The 25,649-nt window shown below is 42.1% G+C and overlaps 1 protein-coding gene across 6 annotated transcripts in view; it reads right to left on the bottom strand.

Moving 5' to 3' along the window:
• MECOM (MDS1 and EVI1 complex locus) overlaps positions 1-25,649 on the bottom strand; it is a 467,885-nt gene that overhangs the window by 67,896 nt on the left and 374,340 nt on the right. The window contains exon 1 of one of the 6 annotated variants that reach the window (XM_054039742.1): positions 140-1,222. The exons of 4 other annotated variants lie outside the window; for them this stretch is intronic. The gene's annotated coding sequence lies outside the window, so the exon portion shown is untranslated. Of the gene's footprint in view, positions 1-139; positions 1,223-25,649 lie in introns of those variants that run through there. One more of the 6 variants, XM_054039744.1, reaches the window with a different exon arrangement.

The raw sequence follows: 25,649 nt of genomic DNA on the forward strand, positions 1-25,649 counted from the left end.
CTGAGCAGGGCAGGGAAGGCACCCGGGGGCCAGGGAGCAAGTTCCTGACCCAAGACAGAGCGGACACGAAGAGAAAGTGTCAGGGGGGACGGCGAGTTTGTTATGTCTAGGATCAACTCTCCTCACCCGCTCCTCTTACCTTCTCTCTCCCACGGCACTGATTCCTAAAGCCTGAGCGCTTCCGTGCACAGGGAGGGGGAGGGGGGAAGGTCCTTCAAGCGGCTGGAAGTAAAACAAAACAAAAAACACTCGCCGTCGGTCTGCAAAGCGGGTGGGTAGCTGGTGTCCTGGTGCCGGCTCGGGTCGCTGCTTGGAAGCTCCACTCTCTTCCACCATTTGTTGGAAAGTTTCTCTCTCCTCGCCTGGAGTTCTCAGGGGTTGGTTTGCTGTTGCTGGATTATTATTTTTTTTGGGGGGGGGAGATGTGTAGGGGGGGAGTTTGCTTTAATGATGATTATTGATCATTGTTATTGTTGTTCTTATTTTTTTTGCAAATTCCTCCCGGCTCCCCATCCCCTTCCCCGATCTGCCCCTCCTGCTCTGATCGGCTGCTCGGGTTGTGTGTGTGTGTGTAAAGAAAGTTATCAAGAAAAAAAAAATCCCATTTAAAAAAAAAACTTCTTTCACTTCTCTGCTGGTGATCACAGGGAAAAAGTGCAAGTGTGTGCTGGCTAGGGAGGAGGTGGGAGGCTGTCCCCCCCCTTCCTACACACACACACACACACTCCTCTTCAGAGCCTGTCCTGTGAGAGCTTCTTCCTCAGCCGGAGCGTCTTCCTCATCCCTCCCCTCCCTTTCTAGTTTTTTTGCAACCCCACACACTCAACTGCCAGGGGTTTCCATTTCATGAACTGTCTCTTTAAAGAAGATCTGACCGGCCATCCATAAAGAGGCGAGAGAGAGCGAGAGGGAACTATCTCCCCCTTGCAACAAAGTCGTCGGAAGCCAGACAGAGGCTCCTCTTTCAGTAAATTTTTAAAGTGACAGCAGCCTCCTCCGGCGAGAGAGGTCACAAAAAGGTCGCCAAGACAGAAGTCCTATAGGGGCAGACTGATTACGGATGCACCATCCCCTTTAAACATGTCGATTCCATCCATGTAATCAGCAGCCAATAGGGAGAACTTGGGTGGGAGGATTTTTCTTTCGCAGGAAAACCTCGCCTTGTTTCAATGTGTTCCGAAAGTGCAAGTGTCTCTGTGTGAATGTGTTTATTTAAGAAGCGTTTAACAAAATCAGCAGCCTTATTCTTCTTTTCTTTTCTTTAACGTATAAAAAGCAGCACGAACTGGAATGCAGTTTAGAACGTTAATTGCCACTTTAAAAAAAAAAAAGCTAATTGGCTACATATATTGCATCTGCGATATGCACATTGTCCATCTATGGGGCATTTAGATATTGTGATCGCTCTAAATTCTACTCTTCCTGGCAGGAATTTTTGTATTTTTCCCCTTTCCTCTCCCGTTCACTGCACACACAGAGACAGAGACAGACAGACAGACACAAGCGGCGCGTAATTAATCAATAAATGATCTGTTTACAAAAGTTGTTAAAATGTTACTTCTTAACATTAAAAAGCAACATGACTCCATCTATCACCGAATTTGGTCTGAGAAAAAGATTAGGTTTATAAATCTGCGATGAGCTAGTTCCTTTTTTATGTCTATTTTACATCTATCGAAAAGGGCACGGACTTCTTAAAAAATGAAAAGCAGCTTTTTGAATATTATTTTGCACTTCACAATAAATATCCTACACCTCCTGTTTTGTGCAAACGGAACAATTTGGAATCGTTTCCTTAAGGATCTTGATTGATTGATTTATCTAGTAACAAATCATTTTAGGATTTTAGGAGGGAGGTTAGATATTTGGACTGGAATGGTAGAGGGGAAGGAATCGATATCGAATTAATAACCCGAGAGATTATTTCTCTTTGAGTTTACATAAAAGTTACAACGTCTGGAAATTGTAGTGGCTTCTAATTTTTTTTTAAAAGTAACCATAAATATAATAAATAATGTAATGCAGCAAACTGGCCCACTCTACTCAACAAAGTTGGGCACTGTCTCGCGCGGTTAACTATAACATGTTTTTAAGAGGGAGGGGAGAGAATTGAAAAAGGGGGCTGGACTTTATCGTTTATTACACCATCATAAGTGCCACCCACTTTTTTTTTAAAGTGCAAATATATTTCTCAGACTAAAAATCGATTTTTTTTTTACAATGGAGGGGAGGGAAGAAGGCGAGGGCGAGAATCCAAGTGACAAGAGATGATGATTAATTCCTCTCAGCGGCCTGTTATCTGTGACATTGAACTGTTATTTCAGATAATGGCTATTGTTCAAGACGAGAGGAGAGAGAAAACAAATCGCACACAGCAATGTTAGGTAGGCCAGGGGAAAAAAAACCTTTGTAAATAACCCCAAAAACCTGGCCAGAGATTCCCAGAGTCCGGGGCTTGAGAACCTCACTCAGTTCCCGGTTTGCTGGCCCATTGATTTCCTGCCCTCCCTCAACTTGTCCATTGTTGGAGCCTTCTTTTTCTTTTTTTAATTTAGCCATAAATTGGACCAGCTCGAGCTATGAGCTGTTCTATTTTCTTCCTGTCAGGATGAGGGATTTGTTTTATGATGCATTGTGTATTAAATACAAGTAATCTGGGAAACTGATTGCTCGAGCCCATAGGCCTGATCAGAGGTTCTGATACCAAGCGGTAGCCCCCTCCCTTTAACAAAGCCTCTCTGAAAAGGAGGAAATGTTGGTGGATAAACAAAAGGTCTTTTGGTATCAGTAGCAGGTCCTGGCTAAATTAGGATTTCATGGAAAGGGCTTATATATATATCTATACACACACACCCCATGGCATGCATATATGGTATTGAGGAGGGTGGGTGATTCGAGTCAGAAGCTTGCAGCCAGTGCCAGTAGATGGCGTAGCCAGCTGAATTACTGCTCAGTGCACAGATTTAAGAACTCAGCGGCAGACACTGTCTCTCGGGTACTTTCCTGACAGGAGCGGTGGCTGCTGCTAGAAGGTGTGAGCTGAGTGCTGCTCCCAGCATCAGCTTTACAAGGGGCAGCATCACTGCAGTAAATACAGAGGGCAGAGCCTGTGCTGTTGCATCCATTCTCCTGTTAATACTCCGTGGTCTTATTCCCCGGGTTTTTAGCTCCTGGTCCTAAACCCCTGCTATTTATTAATTATTACTGTTATTTGATGATGATGAAGGACCAGGCTATTAATCAACTGTTGGGGTGACTCTACTTCGGAAAGTCAGTCTGGGTTCTCAAATCATATTCAGGGTGAAGCACTAATAATGTGTAATGAGAGTTCCTCACCAGAATGAAGATAGTGCCCTGTATGTGCAGAGCGGATCACCTCAGAATAACGCCAGGAGAACCGGTCAGTACACCAGGGGTTATCTACCCACCACAACTGCTGTGGATTCTGTAGGTGGCCAAACTTAGATCACTTTCGATCAGAAGATTTCTGCAATAGATACACACCTCACAAAACCGCACTCCCTAGTAGCTTCTTCTCCCCCTGGTATTTTTCTGCAGAAATCTATCTGCAGTAGTCCCCCTGCAAGCTGCTCTCTGCTAGCAATACTGGGGAACATGCCTGTTTGTTTTAGCTCCACACTTGAAATGGGCTATTAAAAATAATGGCTTTACTATAATCTTAAAATCTGGCTTCATTTCGTATGTATTAGGGCAGATCTAAGCATTAATATTCCGGTCTCCCCGGGCACGGGAGAACAATGTCTACAAAAATATTATGTAAACTTTTTTCGACGTGGGGGTGAAGAGGAGAAAGAGGGTTTCACATACAGATTTTGCCCCGGCATAGGAGGGGCTTTTTCATTTTCTTGGTAAGAGGTTTAAAGAGGCGGTGGAGAAAGCAGCCTTGTGGTGACCGCAGAAGTGGTGGCTGAGAAATGTCTGATACTCGTAAAGATCTCCCGCTAGCTGATCACATAAGATGTTACTGTGTTTTCTTCCTGTTTTGAAAGGGGGCCAAATGCGTCTCTGGCCCTTTCTCGCTTCCTCTTCCAATTTAGAGGGTTTGTGCGTTCTTCAAAAGGCTCAAGGATTGCCACTGGATCTGCCTCCCTTTCGCAATTGTTTCTTTCAAATAAGTGCCCATATTGGAGGAGGCAGTACGGAGTTAGTACTCTAGTCTCCTAGCTATTCCCACCAGGCTGTAAACTGATGCCTCTTTTAAGCCTTTAACTTCATGGTCGCCCCAGAAGTAAAAGTTCTCTTAATGGAGCCCCTATGGGCACGGAGCATTCCAACACATCATTAAAGCAAAGAAAGGCGGCCCTGCCAAAACCAGATGAAATAACTGCACTGTCCACTTTTAATAGGCTTCCTGCGGACAAACACTCTGCACAGGACAATACTGGGGGGAAAAAATCAGACAAGTGGCTGGCAGTTTTTTAAATACCATAAACGTTCAATAACATGTTCATCTTAATCTGAAGATTATCTGTTAATGTATAGAGCACGTCACTCCTTAACCACAGTTGTTAAGTGGGGCTTAATGTTCTATTTCTCAAGGTGACTAGACACATCATTGAGCACCCTGTCTACTAACCCTGCGGTAGCTTTTAAAATACTGGAACAAGAGTATTAAAATAAATTTAAAAAAACAAAAACCCTCCAACCTACCCTAACGCTCTGTGATGCAGGGCAACAAGCCACAAAAATAGTGAAATAAACTAGAAACATTGACACAATTCAGCTGCATGCTAATTCCCTTTGCCTTATGTTATAGATATTGACAGATGCTTTAAAAAAAATCAATGCTCTTAGTATATACTAAGAGCCAGATCTTTACCAGATCTTTCTCGAGTCAAATCAAACACATCCCGGGGTAGATAACGCAAATTGCTCTACAGCACCGGGTTCCTAGTCAATTTCAGCTCTTCCCAATCTCTCCCATTCTGCTGCTGCCCTCCCACTTCTCTGGGTTCTGTTCCCCCCACCCCTGTTTTAAAAAGAGAGGGAGGAGGGGGAGGAAATTAAAGGTAAAAAAAAATGTAAATAAAATTTTTCCCTTGGTCTGGAAATGGGCCCGTCTGAAAGCATGTTAATCTCCACCTCAGTAATTTGGTTCTTCTGGAGAAGACAGAAGTCCTGCTGCTGTGCCCTGCACTTCATAAATCACGTCTTTATGTGGACAAGGTCAGGGCACCTAACAGCTCAGACATGGGCCTTTGCAGTGGCTCGGAGGGCTCCAGCATGTTTATTCTCTCGCACAGATCTCCGAGGAGTAGTCCAGCACGCTTCTAATTACTTTTGATTATTTTCATTTGCTGGGGTCAGTCTGGCTTCGCCAGGACTGCTGGAGGGTTGATTTCCTACACATCCCCCTTGTCTTTGCGGGACGGCGGTGTGGGCTTTCGGAATTAGCACCCCATTATTGTCCGGGAATCCCATGTGCTAGACACCATCAGAGCGGAGGGTTTCCCCCGGCTGACCATTTCCCGACTGCTGCCCTTCTTAATTAAACTATAAAACTGTAATCACCGTTTGGCCGCAGCTTTGGGCTCCGATCCTTTTCAGGCAGACCGTTTGACATGGTCTTTTGCAGGAGCCTTCGCTGCAAACAGTGACTGCATTTTGTCTCCTCTCTTGATTGGAATATATTTAGTGAATTTTAAAATTTGTTACGAAATGGGGCAGTCCTATTTCTGGGCTGAGAGACTCTAATAGTGCGCGGATGCTGCTCTGCCCAATCCCACGATCCGCCGCTCCCAGCATTATCCGCGGAGTTATGCTACAAACTCACGCCTTAATGTTCCCCCCCTTTTAGACAGATGTTCAGCACAATTCCGAGTCCTAACTTCGAACTACGGCAGATACATACAGTCCCCAATGTTATTTCTCAGAACCACGAATGCTCAGCTGTTAAATTTACTGCGAACAAAAATGAAAGGGAGGAAATCAATTAGTTAAAAAAAAAATCCATAGGGCGATCAGAAAGTCTGAAAATACGCACTTCCTTACCTCAAAATTACATTTTATGTAAAAAATAAGGGTGGGTCTTCTAATAAATCAATGCAAATTCCCCACAAAAATGTGTGTAATGTGTACACAGCAGATTGAAAAGTATAGCTGGTAATTTGGTAAAACAGATCAAAGGCATTACATTATAAACGAGGTTAAGACTACTTTTGTAACTATGGAATTTTAGACACACAAACATATATACACATCTATATCTATATCTACATATATAGAGAGAACGTGCTTATTTATGTTCATCTATCCTATTTATATAATACCATTCATGATGGTGTGTGTGTTTATTAAACACATATGCTAAATATATGTGTGTGTATGTCTATATATACCCACAACTACACACTATGTGTATGGATTGATTATACACACCCACACACACATAAATAGATAGATATACAAATACTACCACATATATACCCACACCAAGAACATGTAATTGGAAGTTATTTCAGAACATAAATTCTGTAACATTACCAACAGTGATGGTATAAACAACTGAGTATCTGCATTTTTGACATCACTATCTTGTTCACAATAGTGAACCAATTTATTTTTTAATATCACTGACAGTTTAACAACTAACTGATTGCACAGCGGAACTGTTCTACTTTTTCTCTCCCTCTAAAATTCACTCTTCAAAATAGCAAACTACTTCACTCCCAAATTTAAGCTTGACCCTCTCATTCTTGACCCTCTTTTTTCTTTTTATTTATTTTCTTTTAAAAAAACAACAACTAAAAACAATCCCAGTCTTTGCAGATCTCTCCTGTTTTGGACATCAGTCATAATCACTGGCATCATTTAAAACTTCACCCACAACTTTTAGTGCTCCTCCAATCAAATTTTCTCCTGTATGTGTTTCCAAGGTAACCAACAAGACAGACATCCACAGAGGTGGGCTATATAGAGAGCAAAAGTAAACTGAGCACAAACTGAAGTATTTCTGTGTTTCAGTGCTTTACTATTAAACCACAACACAAATAATATCCCTTCCATCTTTCTGCATATTGAAATTGATTCTGGTCTCACTTACACCAGTGCAACAGAATCAGACCCACTGGCTTTATCTGTAATTATGTAAACAAACATATAATATGCAGAAGATATGTGTACACCTAGCACTATTGCTGGGTCAGGGGGCATAGGTGCAGAAATCTATAGATCCCTCAGCTTCACCTTGCCACACTATTTAGTGTCTCCTGTCAAAGAACTAGCAGAACAGCTTCTCCACTGGTTTTGTGGGCAATCACAATTGACTGATGGAAGCAAGTTTTCTGATGATTGATGGGAGTGAGTTTTCTGGCGGGCTCAGTGCCAGAATTAGGCCCAGCAACTTTTGGATCTTGGGCTGAAAGTGGACCAAGAGTGGATCAGAATGCATGAAGGTACTGGTGTAAGAGCATTATTGTTTATCAGACATATATTTTTCATTCCAAGGAACAATGCTGGTGGCATTTTTGCCATTTTCACCACGAGGGAAGGAACAAGAATAAGTGCAGTTCTTTCGATACACCCTCAGCACAAAATGGAAATACCCCCAGCTTGATTGTTCTCCCAGACAGGGCCGGCTCTAGGCACCAGCACTCCAAGCATGTGCTTGGGGCAGCACTTTCCAAGGGGCAGCACTTTCCAAGGGGCGGCACTCCACACACAGACACGCTTTTTTTTTTTTTTTTTGCTTGGGGTGGGAAAAAGCCGGGAGCCGGCCCTGGCCAGAGCCCTGCTGCTGGAGAGCCAGAGCATCGTCCCCTGGAGCCGAGCCCGGGCTGTGGCGGCGAGAGGGGCTCTCGGAGTGTGTGAGGAGCCGGGGAGGGAGGGAAGCGGGGCCCTGGATGCAGGAGGAAGGAGGGGTCCTGATGCCGCCACCGCTGCTGCTACCGCTGCTGCTCTGAATCTCTCCAGGGCAGCGCGGTGTTTCCCCACCAAAGTGGGCTGTGCAGGGCGCCACTGGGCTGGGCAGGGGGTGCGGATCCCAGCTCGCGCGTTGATGGGGTGAGTGGCTGGGCAGCCCGAGTTGCCAGGGAGCTGCCCCCGGACCCAGCCCGCCACGCACCTCCCCCGCCTCAGCCCTGCGCTGCTTGCCCGGGCCCCCACAGCACTGGGTGGGGGGAGAGGCAGAGCCCAGCTCTGAGCGGGGCAGCCAGGGATACTGCCCCACCGGGGGACCCCCGCGGCTTGGGCACCTGGGGGTCAGTGTCTGTCCTCTCGGCTCTGCCTGCACGGGCTGGGGAAGCAGCTGTCAGCCCCTGCCCCTCTCAGCCCTTGCACCCCGCATCCCACTCGCAGCCTCTTCACTTGTACCTCCCCCCATCGCTCCTTTGCCGCACCCCCTCCCCTGCACTCTCCCTTCACCTGCACCTCTCCCCTTGTACCTTCTCCTCCAGCATCTCCCCCTTCCCCTGCACTTCTTCTCACGCAACCCTCCTGATACCCCCTCTCCTCCTCCATGAGTACATCACACCCCGCTTCTCTGCCAGTGTAGAGCCCCCAAGCACCCTCATACCCGTTCCTCTGCCTGAACCCTTTTTACTAGATCTCCATCCCTTTCTGGGTACAAGGTTTGAGGGTTAGTCCCTATGCCTTCCATGTGCATTTGGAGCACTAAAGATGGGGTTGCGGGGGACGGCGGGGGGGGGCGAGATTTATACTAAAGTGAAAAAAAATAGGAGGAATGGTTTGATCCCCACTGCAAGTGTAAACGGGGATTGCTGTGGTGAACAAGGAGGTCACGTTTGCGGGGGGAGCCCCGGGCTGGGGTGGCAGGGGGTGCGGGTCGGGGAGGGCACTGGTGGGGGGTGGGGGGGAGAGCCCAGGGCTGGGGTAGGGGGCAGCCAAAATTTTTTTTGCTTGGGGCGGCAAAAAACCTAGAGCCGGCCCTGCCCCCAGAGGAGTGTGTGGATCTGTCCTGCCCACGTGAAAGGGAGGGAGGACAATCACCCATATAGCACCATGCGTCCTTCCTCCCAGATTGTGTTATGGGACTGCTTATAGGGTCCAGGATTCATACATGGTGAGACAGCCTGGGAGTGGGGCTGAGGGTATTCCAACCCTACAGGGAATGCTACCTGAGTGTAGCATGAATGAGCTCCTCCTCACCATAAGGGAATACTGGGCAGTTGCCAGCTAGGGTAGCCCTGACAGCACAGGTCAACAAAAGGTATGCTGAAAGGGAACAAGAGGAGAGCAGATTAGGGCCAGGAAGCAGGGGATGCACAGGGCCTCTGTGCAGATAGCAATGGTCTCTGGCAGATAACTAGAGAATAGCAGTGTGGGAAGGATAATAGGTCCTGTGGGATTTAGGGTATAACGTCTTGCTTATTCCACAGGTGGGTAGGATCACTTCCTTACAGAAAAATTCAAAGGAAACTGTGAGCAAAACCTCGTGGAATTTCCCGCCCCCAAACCTTCTCACAGGTTTCCTGCAGGAGATGGTGATCTGGGCCCATGTAATTATGATGATACTATTATTATTATTCATTATTTTTATTACAGTAGAACACAGAAGTTTCTAACCCAGATCGGGGCCTGTAGCAGGGTGGTTACCCTGCTCCTGCCTGAGAGGTTTAAAACAGCCCTGGCAGAGGGCTGGGGCAAAGGGAAAAGCTACACAGCTGGGCCACGCCCCCATCAGGCCCCAGCTGGCCTGTATAAGAAGGCTGGGAGCCAGGTGCTCAAGAGTCTCTCTCTCTATGTCTTCAGAGAGAGAAGGGCCTGGCTGCTGGGAGCTAGAGACAGGGTACCTGAGTGGAGCAGGGCAGGGGACAGGCTGAGGAGCTGGGGAGCTCCAGTCTATGGCCTAGTAGGAGGCCAGGAGTTACTGGGGGTTGCAGAGGGCAGCCCATGGGTAGGCCAAGGCAGCAGGTCCAAACCCAACCTTGCCTGTGATGAGTGGCCTATACTGCAGTCTGCCCCAGGGAGCGGGGGCTAGTTGGTGACTGGCAGTGGCCTTATTCTGAGGCAAGGTAGGGATAGTGGGTGGGAGTTCCCCAGGGAGGGGAGACCCTAGTACTGAGGGGTGTACTGCCAGGGGGCAGCACCCCAGATACAAGGGCACCAGGGTCTGGGAGGGACATGGGGGCCAGAGGACAGGCGGATCACTGGCCTGCAGGGGATGCTCCAGGATGCTGGAAGAGCTAATTCCCAAGACAACCGGCAGGAGGCACTGTAGGGGTGAGTCTGCTCCTCTACAGGGCCTCAGTATACTATGTATTGTAGGTACCCAAAACAAGAGACAGTCTCCACCCTGAAGAGTTTACAGTCTAAGGGTACACAGACTAAGATGAAAGGTGATTTCAAAATCAGTGTTAGCCAACCAATTCATTTTAATACATAGTGGAGACAGAGCAAGCTGTATTTTAACATGTTGACTGACTGATTTGAATGCTAGGCTCCTACCCACCCAGAAGTTATATTTTTGCCAGCATGTTTACATTCATGTTTCTTATTCCCACATTTTGAAAGAAAGCTGAGAATTCTGGAGAACCTAGGAAACTCCAATCTTCACTGTCTAATTCCACAACCCTTTCCATGGGTTCTGAAGCCTGCAGGGGCTATTACAACCCCCAACCACCCATGGAATGAAAAGCTTGAGCTTCATCCTCAATGGGGAAGGTCCTTTATCTACCAAAAATGCTTTCTAGTTTGTTAGCATTATCTAAAGCCCCTGGCTAGAAACCTAGTACTGCACAAATCTGTGGCACTACTATATCTATTTACAGTCAGATGTGAGACTAACTCACAAATAGTAATGGAAACTTTGCTATTGTGCTCATATAACTTCCTTCCTCCTCACCTATGGGAGAAGTGGGTGTTTAATACCCACCTCCCAACCCATTGATCACATATTGGGAATGAGGGCCTGTAGAATGGCCAGGGTCTTCCACCTGGTCCCATAGCTCCTTACCTGCTTTGGACAACGTGGTTCTTGCAGAAGCTGTTCTAATGGAGGCTCTCCTGACTCAGAGCTGCCCTAGAAACCCCACTGGAAAGCATTTCTCAGCTTGGAAACTGAAAGCCTAGTAAATGGACTCTGTAGACTTCCCCATAGACATGTGTATAATGATCCAGCAGGGACTTACTAACCCCCACTTCCCAACTACCCTCTTTTAATTTTTAATTACAAATCTTTTAATTTTGATCAGTTTTGATTAAAGTCTGTAAATGTTTTAAGACCTATTTTGGAAGCTCTCTATTCTCAGAACCCCCAATGACTTCGATGGGAGTTCAGTATGCAAAAAGCTTTCAGGATCAACCCTAAAGCTCAGTAGTGGGGATATTATGTGATCTGACAGGGGCTATTTTATGACTGAACAGCATTTACAACATTCCAAACCAAACTCAATTTGCAAAGCAAAACATCCCTTTAAAACAAATGGAGATCAACTGGGAAAGGGAAAACAACCTTGCTAGACTATTAGGCTGAAATGGATTAGAAGGGTTAATAAGCAGAACCTACCCTACAAAAATTAAAATGATGTATAACAAGAAATCCTATTTCAATCAATTTTAGGAATGATTGGCTCTTGCCAAAGCATTCCTGTTAAAGCTGAGTTTTTAACTAAGCTTACAATAATAGACATAAACACCTGTGGACTTTATAAGGCTAAGAAGTAATTTATCACCCAATAAAAAGTCAAACACTCATTTTAAAATTTTCAGGTTTGTATTTACCGTTTCAAACGTTCAATGTTTGGATGGTTCTAATTTGGAGTTTAAAAAAAAATGCTAGATACACATTATTACAGAAAAAATAACTATTACAGTAGCAACATATCCAACTGTAGCAATAGATTGCAATGCCAAAAAAACTGACTAAAAGGAGGCTTAGTTACAATTTTATTTCACCTATATATTGATTCATTATAATAATCTATCAGAGATGTCTAAAAGGTGAACTAAATGGACATTAAGTCAGACGGCATATGAAATTACTGAATTTCGATTTTCGAATAAGCTACAAAACTTGATGAACTAATGTTGTTCCAGATGAATTAACTCATCATCTCTGGGAACATATACAAACTATACAATCTTTTCCTGAAAGCGCTCTAATAGCTATGATTAATCCTCGTTCTATTGAAAGGCACTTGCCTACAATTGAAGAGGAACCTCGCTAAAGGCAGGTTCGCGTTTGACACTGCCTCCAGAATTACTGCCATGGTGCCAAGCTCTGACAGTAGTGCTAAATCTTATTTACATTTGGTTATGAAATGTGGAATTATTTGTTACAGGCTTGTTATGAAACTATAAATAGGTTAAAATCCTATCGACAATTCAAGTCATGCTTAGTAGACAAGTATAGGTTTGGAGTTTTAGGATGCTAATTTATGTAGCCAATGAGAGAATATATAGGGCTGAACCTTGCACTCTACTCAAGCAAACTCACATTGACTGAGTAAGTAATGAAACATTTGAACAACAGGTAGCATATTATGGATCAGCTTTTCAAATTTAAGCATGGAAAACTATTTGCATATGCCTAACTTCTGTATGGAAATCAGCTACTTGACTGAACATATGACCAGTTAGGTGCCTAACTAGCCATGTGCATGCACAAACTTCTGATTTGTGTGTCCATATTGAGTGCTTCCCTGCATATGTTAGTTGCTTGTGAATAACTGTACATGATTAATTTTGAAATTCTTGCCCTATGAGACCTACATGAAGTGCCCAAGAGAAAAGCATTGCAGACAGAGAGGATGCAACAGAAGATAGGCCACATCTAATCACAAAGGGTGAAATTCTGGCCCCACTAAAGTCAATGGGAATCTTTCCCTGGCCTTCAAGGGAGGCAGGATTTCACCCAGTCTTGCAAAATTGTTGTGAATGTTTATCACAAATACCTCTCTTTTATTATGAGAAGAAATGATTAAAAAACAAAGATCTTTACTCATCCATAAAAACAGTGGGTGAGTGAGCAAGTAGAATATTTTGACTGTAATTGTCAAAATAAATTCATACACAAAAAGGACATGTTGATTGTAATGGGTTAACAACAAAAATAGCCAAGGATAATCAGCATGTCCTTACCGTAAATAAGCTGAACATTTTCCAACTTGGAAAAAAAAATACTGTATTACCTATAAACTTGGAAATGAAGGGTTGCCCCCCTCCCCAAGACTTAGATCCCTGAAGGCACTTGTGTTCTGGCATGCATCCCTTATTTCCTGAAGACATTTCCAACCTGGTAATTTAGCACCCTACTGATCAAAAAAAGAATTTAGGCATGTGAGCATGTGAAGAGGGTGAGAGGAAGTGGCAGAAAAGTAGGCACATGTCAATGTATACAATGAGTTGAACAGATGCAAAATGACTTTCAGAATTTAAGTGAGTATAGCAACCATTACATATTTACTTTCACGTATAATTTAGCTAAGCTTAAGATATTAGGCTAAATTCACTACTGGCATAAACAGTCATATTACTATTAGTGTTATATATATATTACGGCAGCACCTAGATGCTCCAACCACAATTGGGACTCTGCTGTGTATAAGTGCCAGTCTCTGCCCTAAACAGCTTACAAGCTAAACAGACAAGACAAAGAAAATATTATACCCATTTTGCAGATGGGGGGGGGGGGGGAAAGAGACTGAAAGAGATTAAGTAACTTGATCAAGCTCATGCAAGAAGTCTGTAACAGAACTGGGAATTGAACCTAGTGGAATGCTCTTTATAACTTGGAGAAAGTAATCATTGTGAGGAGGGAGAGGAAGTTAGAAAAGGGTTTTCTCCTAGGACTATAATATATAGAAACTGCTTTCTGTCACCTACCTAACATCCACTGCTTCTTACTGCAGTAATAGAGAGAGTCTACCTGATCTCTGCCAGTTAGAATAATTATGCTTGTTTTGACTTGGCTGATCTGAAAGATGAATTATCCTTTACCACCATTTTAGCTTAGGGAAATATTTCAGCTTAGGAAATGAAACGTAGATGCTTCAGAACAGACCTTTTAAACATAAGCATATTGCCCTGATTGGTACAGCAAATGAAACTCCTCCTACAGAAACACTCTGGGGGAGGATATGTAAAACTCTGAGTTCCACATTTGCAACAGAAATGTGAAACAGAGTTCATTATGTCAAGGTTTGTTGCTAGGAGTCAGCTCGCAATAATGCAAGTGTGAAACATAAGATTGATCACAATTCCCATAAGGGCGGGATACTGAAAATAGAACACTGACCTTTCTAACCCTATATGAATGACCAGAAACCTGGCAAGGCATAGAGCAGTGCCCCTTTATTATGCCCAGGCAGTTGTGTAACCTTCTGAATGTATCTGGGCAAAATGAGATGAATATATTATATATCCTAACAAGAACAGATATCTTTGAGCTACTAATAATTCCGGAGACTGTATGATCCATGTATATTGATTTAAGATTCAATGTTGTTAATATTGTGTATGTATTTCAAGATGTGCTTTCCCTTCTTAATGCCTGCCTCCCTTCTCGGATTTACACCCGCATGAAATTTGTGCTTTGTGATCACTTTGGGTCATATCCTCAGCTGGTGTAAACTGAAGTCATTGCCACTGAAGTCAATGGCGCTACACCAACTGAGATAGTAGCCTTTTATGTTGATTTTTCCTATATTATGAATAACAAGAAAACTGTCAGCAAATGTGATAAGGCAGTCACAAGAAAGAATAAAATAAAAGCTGTCACTAGCTTTAAAGCTGGAGATATTGCATTAGATCAAATGCATAGCATAGAGTAACTGCAAACTTGGGCAAGGTCTGGACTGGGCCAAATAGAAGTTTCTCTTGACAACTATGAAAAAGTTTTAGTAGATGCCAGGTATTTTTCACACTTTCCCAAGTAATGCTTGTGAACCAAAGATAGAAAAATTGTCCAACTGGCACCATGTGATAGAAGCTTTAAACAGCCATCAGCATAAGAGAAATGATTTGCCTATCAACTGTACTGGTACAGTCTATAAGAACTGTCCATCTTCTTTCCATTGTCTGTAATATATTCAACAGTTCTATATAACATGGATTTCCCTTCTCCTCTCTCAAATTATTGACATTTTATCTATTATCCTCTTCAGACTTTGAGCTATTTTCTCTTGAATTCACAAATGTCAATTTAAAATCTCCTCAGATCTGGAGTGTTTTCCTATTCATTTTTCCTGAAGCAAATTGTCCTTGTTTAGTTGGGAAATTGTTTCCCTGAGTCATTCCCCAAATGGGAAAGAGATTAGTGGATACAGTTTGGGAGAGTACTGAGGCATGGCTTCTTCTGGGATGGGGACAGGGTGACCATTCTCTGCCAGCAACAGGCCATGGAAGGGACAAGAGGAGCAAGCGTCCCAATGGACGCTGCCCAGCCCCAGGTTACTCAGTTCCAGCTGTTCCCTCCCTTCCCCCACCCATCACAGCTCCCCTCATTTTCCCATCTCTGGCTGGTGCCCCTTCCCTGCTACCAGGAAACCCTTTCACTCCATTCCGCTTCCTTGCCCTCTTAACGCTGCTTCTCAAAGGGCTCCCTGCTGCCCATGTGAATGGCAGTGGTGGTGGGGTGACTATCCCTCAGATCTTGGTGCTTTTCTCTCTTATTATCCAATAGTTAGTTTTAGACCCATTTTCTCCCCAATTCTCAAAGACATATAAAATACCCTAAAATGTTGTCCCACTGTCTCTCTAATTATCTATTACTAATTTAATAAGCCCTGAATTTTTTCCCTGTATCTCTAATTATAATATATTAACATAAATCTTCTCGGATTTTGTCCTTTTCTCAAATTCTTGAATATTGATATAAAATCATTGCAAATAGTGCTCTATTGATAAGAAGTTTGCTCAAATATTACCTCTTTACCTATTATCAACTATTGATATAAAAGCCCCCACTTTTCCCGCTTTCCTATCTAATTTCCGATCCAAAATTCCTCCTTGTCCATGCTTCTCTCTTTAATTACTGAACATTGATAGCAAATCTTTAATTTCTGATCTTTTCTATGTAAACAAATATCAATTAAAAAATTGTTCAGGTTTGGATGTGTTCCCCATGTTTTCTAATTGCAGTACTATCTCCTTTTTGGAGGGAACCTGTTGCCCTGAGTCATTCTTCAGGTGGGAAGTTGCTGGGAAGGGTTAGATTCCCCAATGATCAACTTTACCCTATCACTTGAGTCATTTCTCCCCACACCACCTCCCGTCTTGTCTCCCTCTCCCTTAAAATGTTCGCTGATGAAAATGACTTGCCCCATACAGAATACACATCAAAGCCAGAGGGCTTCCCCTGTTTGGGGGACTAGTGTCTCTGAGCTGCTAACAGGAAAGTTGGCTGAACCCTTTTCTTCTTCCCAGATGATGTGGGATAAAAAGAAAACAACTTAATTCATTTTAAAAGAGAGCTGGACCAATTGAAGAGTGGAACTATATGGCAGGGTTGCTTATGATGGTAGGGGGCAGGGCTCGGCAGCCCTGGGGCCCTCTTTGGGTTTATATCTCATGCTCCTAAAAATTCCTGCTTCAGGGCTCCAGCCTGCAGGGGTCAGAAAGGGATTCCCCCCACCCAGTCCCAATGTATTCTGGGGGAGGAGAGGGTTTAGTCTCCTTCCTCTGAAGCATCAGAGATGGTCACAGCTGGAGATGGGGAAGTGGACGGGATGGGTCACTATTCTGAGGTGGCACGGAGCATTGTTTCTCTCAGGTGCTTGGCTGGCTGGTTCTTGCTCACATGCTCGGGGTCTAACAGATCCCCAAAGGTGGGGTCAGGAAAACTTTTTCCTCCAGGTCACAGGGTCCGTGGGTTTTTTTCACCTTCCTCTGCACCATGGGGTCTGGGTCACTTATTTGGGTTTATCTCACTTAATCATTTACCTTGGGCATTGGTGCACTTCTCTCCTATTAATCACCTGTGGGTTGTTATACTCTAGTCTAATTTCAGTTGTTGATTTTAGTGTGTGGGTGCTGGATGGTGTTGGTAGCTTCTGATTTATGGGAGATCAGACCAGATGACCTGGTAGTTTCTTCTGGCCTTATAATAGTCATGATCATTTTTTTTTTAAGGTTCAATACTTATTAAAATATCAGGATAAATTTATTCTAAATTATTCTTTTTTATTGAAAACTAAAATAAGCAGCCCAGGTCTAGATTATCTTGGACTGGCAAGTACATCTACTCTAACACAGGAAACTGAAAAAGGTATTTGTCTTTCTTTTTACCATGTGTATATTCGGTTAGTGAACATGAGATTTTCATCCCAAAACATATTATTTATATCTCCAGAAGTCTAATCAGTCACAGACTTCCAGAAATGGAAAATGCATGCATCAATCCAACCAACATACAAAGATGGGAGATAACACTGTAGTGGTTTAAAATACAATTGTCCATGTACTGTATATACATATTTACAAGTAACTGATTAGTATGAAGCATCTAAAATACTTGTGATGGTGCCTTTTGTACACTTCTTCTCTGCCAAATCCTTGGTTAATAAGAATTGAATGGAAGCATTAATTATTTTCCCAGGAAAGGTTGATAGCATATCACTGAAGATATTAATGATAGCAACTCACTATCCAGAATGCTAAGAGCATCTTTCCCCAGACAGGACAAAGGTTAATAAGCAAGAAGGGAGAAAGTGGATGGTGGAAGGAAGGACCACAAACCCCACAAACACTTGTAAATAATTGTTCTTTTTGATATGGTGCCTCTCCACCAATTCAAGATACCTAAGAAATAAATGGAATGTAATGGAAGCTTAGTGCTCCTGACTTCAAAAGAGGGATTCTATGGCCAAAGGTCATATAGTCTGAGACTATTCAATGCAATTGATATTGGTAATACAAGTAGTCATGATACACATTACAGTGCAATGATCTCTGCTTGCTCAATTTAGAAGGCTAGTAAAAACAGCCTTATTTTGTTGAGTCAGATAAGCTTGTAACTCAAGATGAGAGGAATAGCTTAACAAGAAAGAGGTACATTTTTAGGAGTAAATTTAGGATCAGGTCCCAAGTTTGGATGTGTTCAGGAACATTTTATTGATTCTAGTAAATGGTTGGGTTTTTTAAAATATGCCCAGAACTCAACTAGCCACATTTTAAATATATTAAAATAAATAACAAAAACTAACCCACTAAAATGCAACCAGCTTTGATTACAGCACCAAAAAGCCACAAGGTGATAATTGCTCAAACCTCAAGTTATTTCTATTGACGGTTACATAATCAACATGTTAAATCTAAGCATCTCTTCAGCCAGTTGTTTGTATGACATATATAAATCAATACATATTGATTTTATAATTTTGATTCATATCGGTGCAGCACTCCAGTTTCACATCATCTTATTTATCAAATCTCTTCCCCAATCCTTCCTTCCCCCAGCCTTGCATTCCTATCAGGACTGTCAGACCCTCCTGTTCGAAAAGCTGCACTGTGTTTTTGATTACCATCTTTGGTCTACTCACCAAACATTTGCCCAATTCTGCTCAAACATACACACAATTCCTGGTGATGTGAAATGGAGCAGGGTGTGCATATCTGAGAGAAGAATTGGGCCCTATTTATCTTCTGTCTGGAACTCACTGACCTCTAGAATTTAGGGAAGATGCTGTGCTAAATATTTTTAATAGTAAGATTAAGAATCTTTAGTACTGATTTTAGCTACGATCATGCACAAGTCCTTCCACATACAACCCCAGGAAACTGTCCATACTCCCAACTCATACTTAGGGTGTAGGGCCACTCCATAGCCACTGGACTCGAAAGAGGATCCAACTGTTGTTCATCCCCCCTGGACATGGGATTGTGGCCAGTGGATCCAAATAATCATTGTCCCGTGGCAATACCCTCAAATTTCCCTCCATGATGGCCTATATGGAGCTGGAACAGAGCCCAGGTTCACTATACACAGAGGTTTTTCTCCATGGTTTCCTAGATGAATCTTTAGATTTCTTCTCTCCATGGAAGCTCCAGAATTCTGTGAGAACAAGATGGTGCCTGCTGCAATTGCTCCAGTGAGAGCTGAGAGAACAACTGACTACTGGGCATAAAAATCCTGCTCTGGGCTACCAGCCTGACAGATAAGAGGAGACACATCCCATTGCACATACTGTTGGTGGCAATCTCATCACAGAAACCCACATGAGTAAATGAGGGCAGATTATGACCTCTTGTTCACATTTTAGGGCCTGGTTCTGATCTTACTCAGAACAGTATAAATCAGAGGTAACTCCACGGAGCTCGCTGGAGGCACATCAATGTAGGTTCGAGCAAGCTCTTAATTGGTAAGGGCCTCAGCACTGCCTAACATACCAGCTACTTGGAATAAAACAAATCTCCAGTGCAGCCCTTTATATCTGATACTTTGTATCACTATTGAAATCACCTTACAAAACCCTACTCAGGCCTGCAGTAAAAGGAGGTGGAGCAGAGTGGTAAAAAACAATGTGGGAATCACTAAGGCAAACAGGAACACTTGTTTTTATGCAAAATATCAGAAAAAAATAACAGAATGCACTTACAATGATTTTTACATGTATTTACAGAATATGCTTGAGGGAACTAGGCTGCACAGTATTTTGAAAGCTAAATTGTTAGGATTTATAAATCTGGGAAAATAAAAAAGTCAATTAAATCTGGGAGGGTCAGACAATCTGTAGCAAGACAGGCCTTACTTTGTAATTATGTTTTCTATCACCATGGAAAGAATAAATGACTTCATAAATAGCTTTAGATATCATGTTAAAAGCACCTCTAGGAACTAAAAGATGCTATGCTAAATACAAGAGATCTAAAGAACTGTTGTTACACATCCATTACATTTACTGAGCTGTCTCATTTACTTTTTGAAGTCCTGTATACATGATACAGCAAGGCAAAATATTTTATGTACCATAAGAAATTTGACACATAATGTTTAATGTTCAGAAGATAAAGTTAACAAAACTATACATTGATGACTTTTTTATTTCCCTATTTTATGACCTTTCAAGAACTTAAAGCAAACGATAGCAAGAAGGAAGGGCAAGTAACCATATGCCACTTCTTGCTTTGTTGTAAATGAAATTACAACTTTGTTGATTGAAGCCCAAGGCAGAAATCATAGTAAAATATGGTGTTTTTTAATGTTTAGATGGAATCTTTCAAAAAACCGAAAAGCACGATGTGTTTTGAGATGGAAAGCATTTTTTCTTCTTGCAGCTTTCAACAGCCATACAAGATATGATTTTCAATTTTTTTTCTCTGTACTGCGTAAGTCCATAATATATTCCCACACTGTCTAACACAAATTCCACTGCAGTTCTAGGTTCTACTATATATCAACACTAACCTCAACTGTGACCTGCAAGAACCCTCTTTGTAGGCATCAGGAGATTAATAGTCTCCTCCTGTTCCTTCTAAGTACCACACATTTCTGTGGCCTGGGCCTCTCAGCAAAGATGTTTACAGCAATAATTACTAAACATATTGGGCAGTGACTCCACTAAAGGCTTCCACTCCGTAGGTTGCCAAAATGCTAACGGTTCAACTAGTGAGGCAGTTCAGTGAGAAAGTTGCTGATATCCTTTCCCCATCATATTTAACTCTTACCATTAATCTCTATGACACATATGCATTCCCCTTTCTGATGTGAGTATGCATTTAAAAACAAAAGTATAGTCTATCCAGGATCAAATCCTGAGTGATCAGGGAGTAACTTATTTTCACTGGGGAACTCTCCACTTTCAGCATGGGAAAGAAAGTAAGAGAAAAGTGAAAAGAGCAATATACAATCTATTGCTCATTTTACATGGACATGATAGGCAGTTAGCAAAAAAATAGTGGGTTTGATGGAAAATTGATACAACAGTCCAGAACAAGTTATAGTTATCTAATATATTTGCTTTGCAAAAAGTGAATCATTAACTTCTGTGTGGCATAAACTGTGTTTAAGCTAGCACTTTACTGATGATTTCTACTGTAGATGTTAAAAAGTGCCTAGTTTAAATTGCTACTGAACAAATCTGTTGAGCTGGGCAAATTTTTGTCAGCAAATAATAAATTTGCCCCAAAATGCATTTTTCAGGGCACTAAAACTATTCACAAATTCAGGTAGAATTTGGCAAATAGTCTCAGCTGGAAAAAAATTAGGAAAAAATTTCAAAAAGGTTACAACATTTAGTTTCAAAAAGAAAAATCAATGATCCGCTCATCTCTATTTGTGATTGTGTATCCATGTTACTGGTGAGTAGAGGGTATGGCAGCCAACAACTCATTGCTTCTGTCCTGGGATGTGGAGAGCAGGAGAAGGATACAGGAAGAACAGCATGAGCATTCACAAGATTGAAGGAAAGGTTGGCAACATTAATTTAACAAAATACCCCGAACTAGAAAGCATTGTATGTACCCTACCTGAAGAGATTAATAAAATCCACTATTAGGGCTACTTTTTCCAAATATATTTTAGAGATTTTGTATTGTGTTTTTATTGTCATTATTTTGAATCCAGAGATAGTTTAAAATGTGAAGATTCAAAAAGTGTGCTCTCCGTTACATTTGTGCAGACATACTATGCCACATTCAGACATCAGTAAATGAATCTAAATGGTGTAATTTACACCTTCTTCCCTTAAAGTTCTCAATATAATTTTACCATGGATGAAAAGTATTTTCAATGGAGTTACACTAGGGATGAATTTGACCTGCAATAAGTTGCACTAACTTACTCTTTTAGGCTCACACTGGCTGACTGACCTACAGTTTAAGGAAGGAAAGGATGATAGTCCAGTGGTTGGGATGATAATTCGGTACTGAAGAGGAAACCGGTTCAATTCCCTCCTCTACTACAAACTTTCTGTGTGACCTTAGGAAGATCATGTAGGGCATCTCTAGACATGAAAGTCATTCCACTTCTTCAGCTATACTGATATCGTTAAAGTGGTACAATTCCCCCTCTCCCCATGTGGATGCAGTTATACTGGTATAAAGGTGCTTACACCAGTATATCTTATTTCTGAAAGGGAATAAACTGTACTGATATAAAGCACTAGAGCTTGTAACAGTATAACCATTTTGGTTAAAAAAAAAATTACACCCCAGAGTGAAATAATTATACTGCTATAAAAACTGTGTGTAGACCAGGGCTCTCTGTGCCCCAATTCCCCTTCTGTAAAATGGAAATAACAACATTTATCTGCTTCACATGAGTTTTGTAAGAATAAATACATTAAAGATTGTGAGATGCTCAAATATTATATTGATGGAAGCCACAAAGGATGGATCATAGACTTCATTCGCCATTCCCTTGCGATTTATGCCTGAACAAAGTGGTTGTAAAATCCAACCAAATCAGAATAATATTATTTCACATCCACTTTACATAGGTGTAAAGGTACAGTGAGGAACCAAGCTCCTCACCTGAATTTGTGTCGCCAAAAGCCACATGATGCAATCCAGTTTTAAGCATTTATTTCCATGGGGATCTCTGTTTACAATGTTATGATTTATCATTATGGTAGAGCATCCAATGTCCTAGCTGCAGTCTAAACATGGAGTAAAACACAGTTCCTTGCCCAAAAGATCATAAGAGTATCTATGTAAATACCATCTCCCTCCAACAGGCCCTCTGTTGACTGATAGTTGGCTGCTAATGTCGTATAGATGTCACTGTAGAAGTTAGTAGGGACAGTAGTGGAGAGAGTGAACTAGCCTTGCAGACTAGCTCAGGGAGGGAATTCCTCATCATGCAGACAGTTGTACCCAACAATGCTTATGGGCAGCACAAAGAATATGTGAAGATTATAGGAATTTAAAAGTCTGAATCTAAAACTGGGGTAAATGATGCTAAATGACTGGAAGTGAAGAGTGTTAACAGGATGGCATAAGAAGGTGCAAGTTAAATTAGGCCATTTTATTAACCAATTAATAAATAATGATGATCTTCCATGTATTTTACTCAGAAGGATCCCAACACTTTACAAACTTAAACTCATATACAAACTATACCCAGAGATCATATCCTTCACCAATGAAAAGCTTTGAGGCATAGCATAGCAACAGTTTGCCAGCATGTAACAAAGGGATAGAGCAGGAAGTGAAGCACACCATTTCAAGTTGGAATCACAGGGGAAGTGTAGAGAGTCAGAATGTAATTACTTACGTTAGAACTTGGCCCACACACAAAATTAACACTCCAGCCCATCAGAAGGTACTTAGGAACTTTATATCTAAACCGAAAACCAACTCCTTGTACCTAAACTGGATGCTTTTTAAGTATTCACTCGGAGGAAAGTGTGCCACCTACTGAGTCATCAATGCCATTTCTATAGTATCAATATTTTCCCTGGAGGTCTCCCATCCAAATATTGTCTTGGCCTAACCCAGCTCAGGAGATCTCATAGGATCACAGCACAATGTGGTATGGCTGCAGCCCAAGTAAAGGCATTATTTTATTTTGTTTTGGTTAAGCGAGTTGATATTTGGTTAAGGACTCTAGCTGCGAAATAACTAGGAGCTGCCAATTTTTAATTTAAACGCTGTGCATTCATATCCTGCTACCACTAACTCCACTATAATTGGTCATGAGTGAACCTTAGAAGGTTCAGAAATAAGGTTTGGATGAACACCCAAAATTTTGGATGCTTATCTGAGTCTGACCCAAGCCCCTTGGGTATATAGAATTGGGCTAGTAATCTGGCAAGAATGTAAATTTCCACATTTCATTTCTCTCTTGAAGGCTATATTAGCAGTTTTTAAAAAATCTCTTCGTTGGAATTAGCATAATATATTATTTCCCTGTGGTGAGAACAGCCTTTCTATAGTTATTTTGGCTTTTGGGATTCCAGCCAGCACTAAAAAGTGCAAAGGGGTATGAAAGTGAATACAAAAATGCAAAATAAATACCTCAACCAAACTTTTTAAACCTTAAAAAAATGGCTTGATTCTACTGAGGGCTTTCCCCTCATTGAATCACTTTGTCCATTCCTTCATTCCTGATACCTTGCCTTCTGTCTTGGGGTTTTATACTGTTATCTTTCACCATGGCATCTGAGCACCTTTCACATACACTCAATACCAACAGGAAAGACCTCAGTGGATTTTGTGGAATCTTTGGCACTTTTCCCTTTTTATGATAAAAGTTCTGCTTGGCATATGTTCTTTTTTAAATTTTATTAATTTATTATACAGAGAGAGAGAGAGAACCAAATGTTTGCTTAGACTTCATAATGGCTAAAAACAAACAAAAATGAGTATTGACTAAATTTCTTTCCCAGTTACCCAACACTGATGAAGAAGAAAAGAAACCCAATGTGTCATTCCATAAAACGTACATTTGGTACTCAGAAATAATCCCTTTCAAATCATATTCCAAAACATTGCACCTAATATGAGCTAAGCACTGAGGCAAAAAAGTAGCCTTCAGTTTCCCTGAACCAATCCAACTTCCTGCTCACCCATTATCAGAAGTTTATCTCAGTAAACAGAGAGGGGCAGCAGTAGACAGGCTGAATCCTGTGTTCTATTTTATTCTGAAACAGGGGCAGTGCTGCCTGTTTCATGAGAACGAAGAAAATGTCATCTCGCCTGAACACAAAGGACAAGATGGTATCTTGATACTGGTTCAATGAAGTCATATATTAGGGAAAGTATATTTAGCTATTCGTGGGTTTGGTTTAATAGTGTGGCACTGAAATCCCCAAGATACCACAGACTCTATTCTAATACATGGATCTTGTTGCTAATATCCTCCAAAGAGTTCTGTGAAACAGTCACATCACCTCAGCCCATAGCATGCTCAGGAAAACTCTATGAAGGGGGGCTGAGGTTGTTTGCACAGCTGGGAAGCTGCCAAACCCAGCTGGACTACCCCTCCCCCCCAAAAAACACAATGGATATCTTCAGGGGAACACAGTGGCCTGAGACACTTCTTCCTTACATGGCTATATCTATCGTACAAGCTGTACAGGCAGACGTCTAGGGCAGCAAAACTTTCAGTCATTGCTTTGAATTGGGTGACTGCAGATATTTGCAGGTTTAACCACAACAGCAGAATCCTTGGAACCAGCCCTGCTTTTCTCCTTTCTCCTGGAGCCAATTGGCTTCTTCCACAGTACAGTGCACAGGAATAGTTTGTAAGCCCCCTACTAGTGCAAACAATGTTCTATGTTTGAGAAGCCACCAGAATCCAGCCAGAGCAGCAGGCCTGGCTTGTTTGTAAGTGTGAGTAAACAGTTATTTAGGACAACTCTGCCCAGGTGTTTCTTTATATTGTTATTATTGTGTAAGGAGCAAAAGACACAATACCCACATATTGAAGAGACAGAGAGAGAGGAGTAAATGGAAAAGTCCCCTTCAATAGGGTCTTCAAGGAACCTCCTGGAATAGGTCTGTTACAGCTCTCAAATCCTTTACAGGTTGCTGGGATAGGATAGGGGCCCATTGCTCCATCCCATTGTGTAGTGCGAAGGAGGAAACACTCTTGTTTCCAGTTGGCTGTTGCTCTGAGACAGGGAAAGATAGGGACTGAAATCCTTAGTTCAGTTGTTAAGAACTCACTAGCAACCAAGAATTAGGAGAGAAGCCTCAGAAACCTTAGCATGCAGTGTCCAGGAAGTCCTCATTGGTTCCCTGGTTACTGGGCTAAGACTAACGACTAACTTTTCTTTAATGTCTTAATG

Source organism: Malaclemys terrapin, chromosome 9, assembly GCF_027887155.1.
Source record: "Malaclemys terrapin pileata isolate rMalTer1 chromosome 9, rMalTer1.hap1, whole genome shotgun sequence".
NCBI classification, from domain to species: Eukaryota; Metazoa; Chordata; order Testudines; family Emydidae; genus Malaclemys; species Malaclemys terrapin.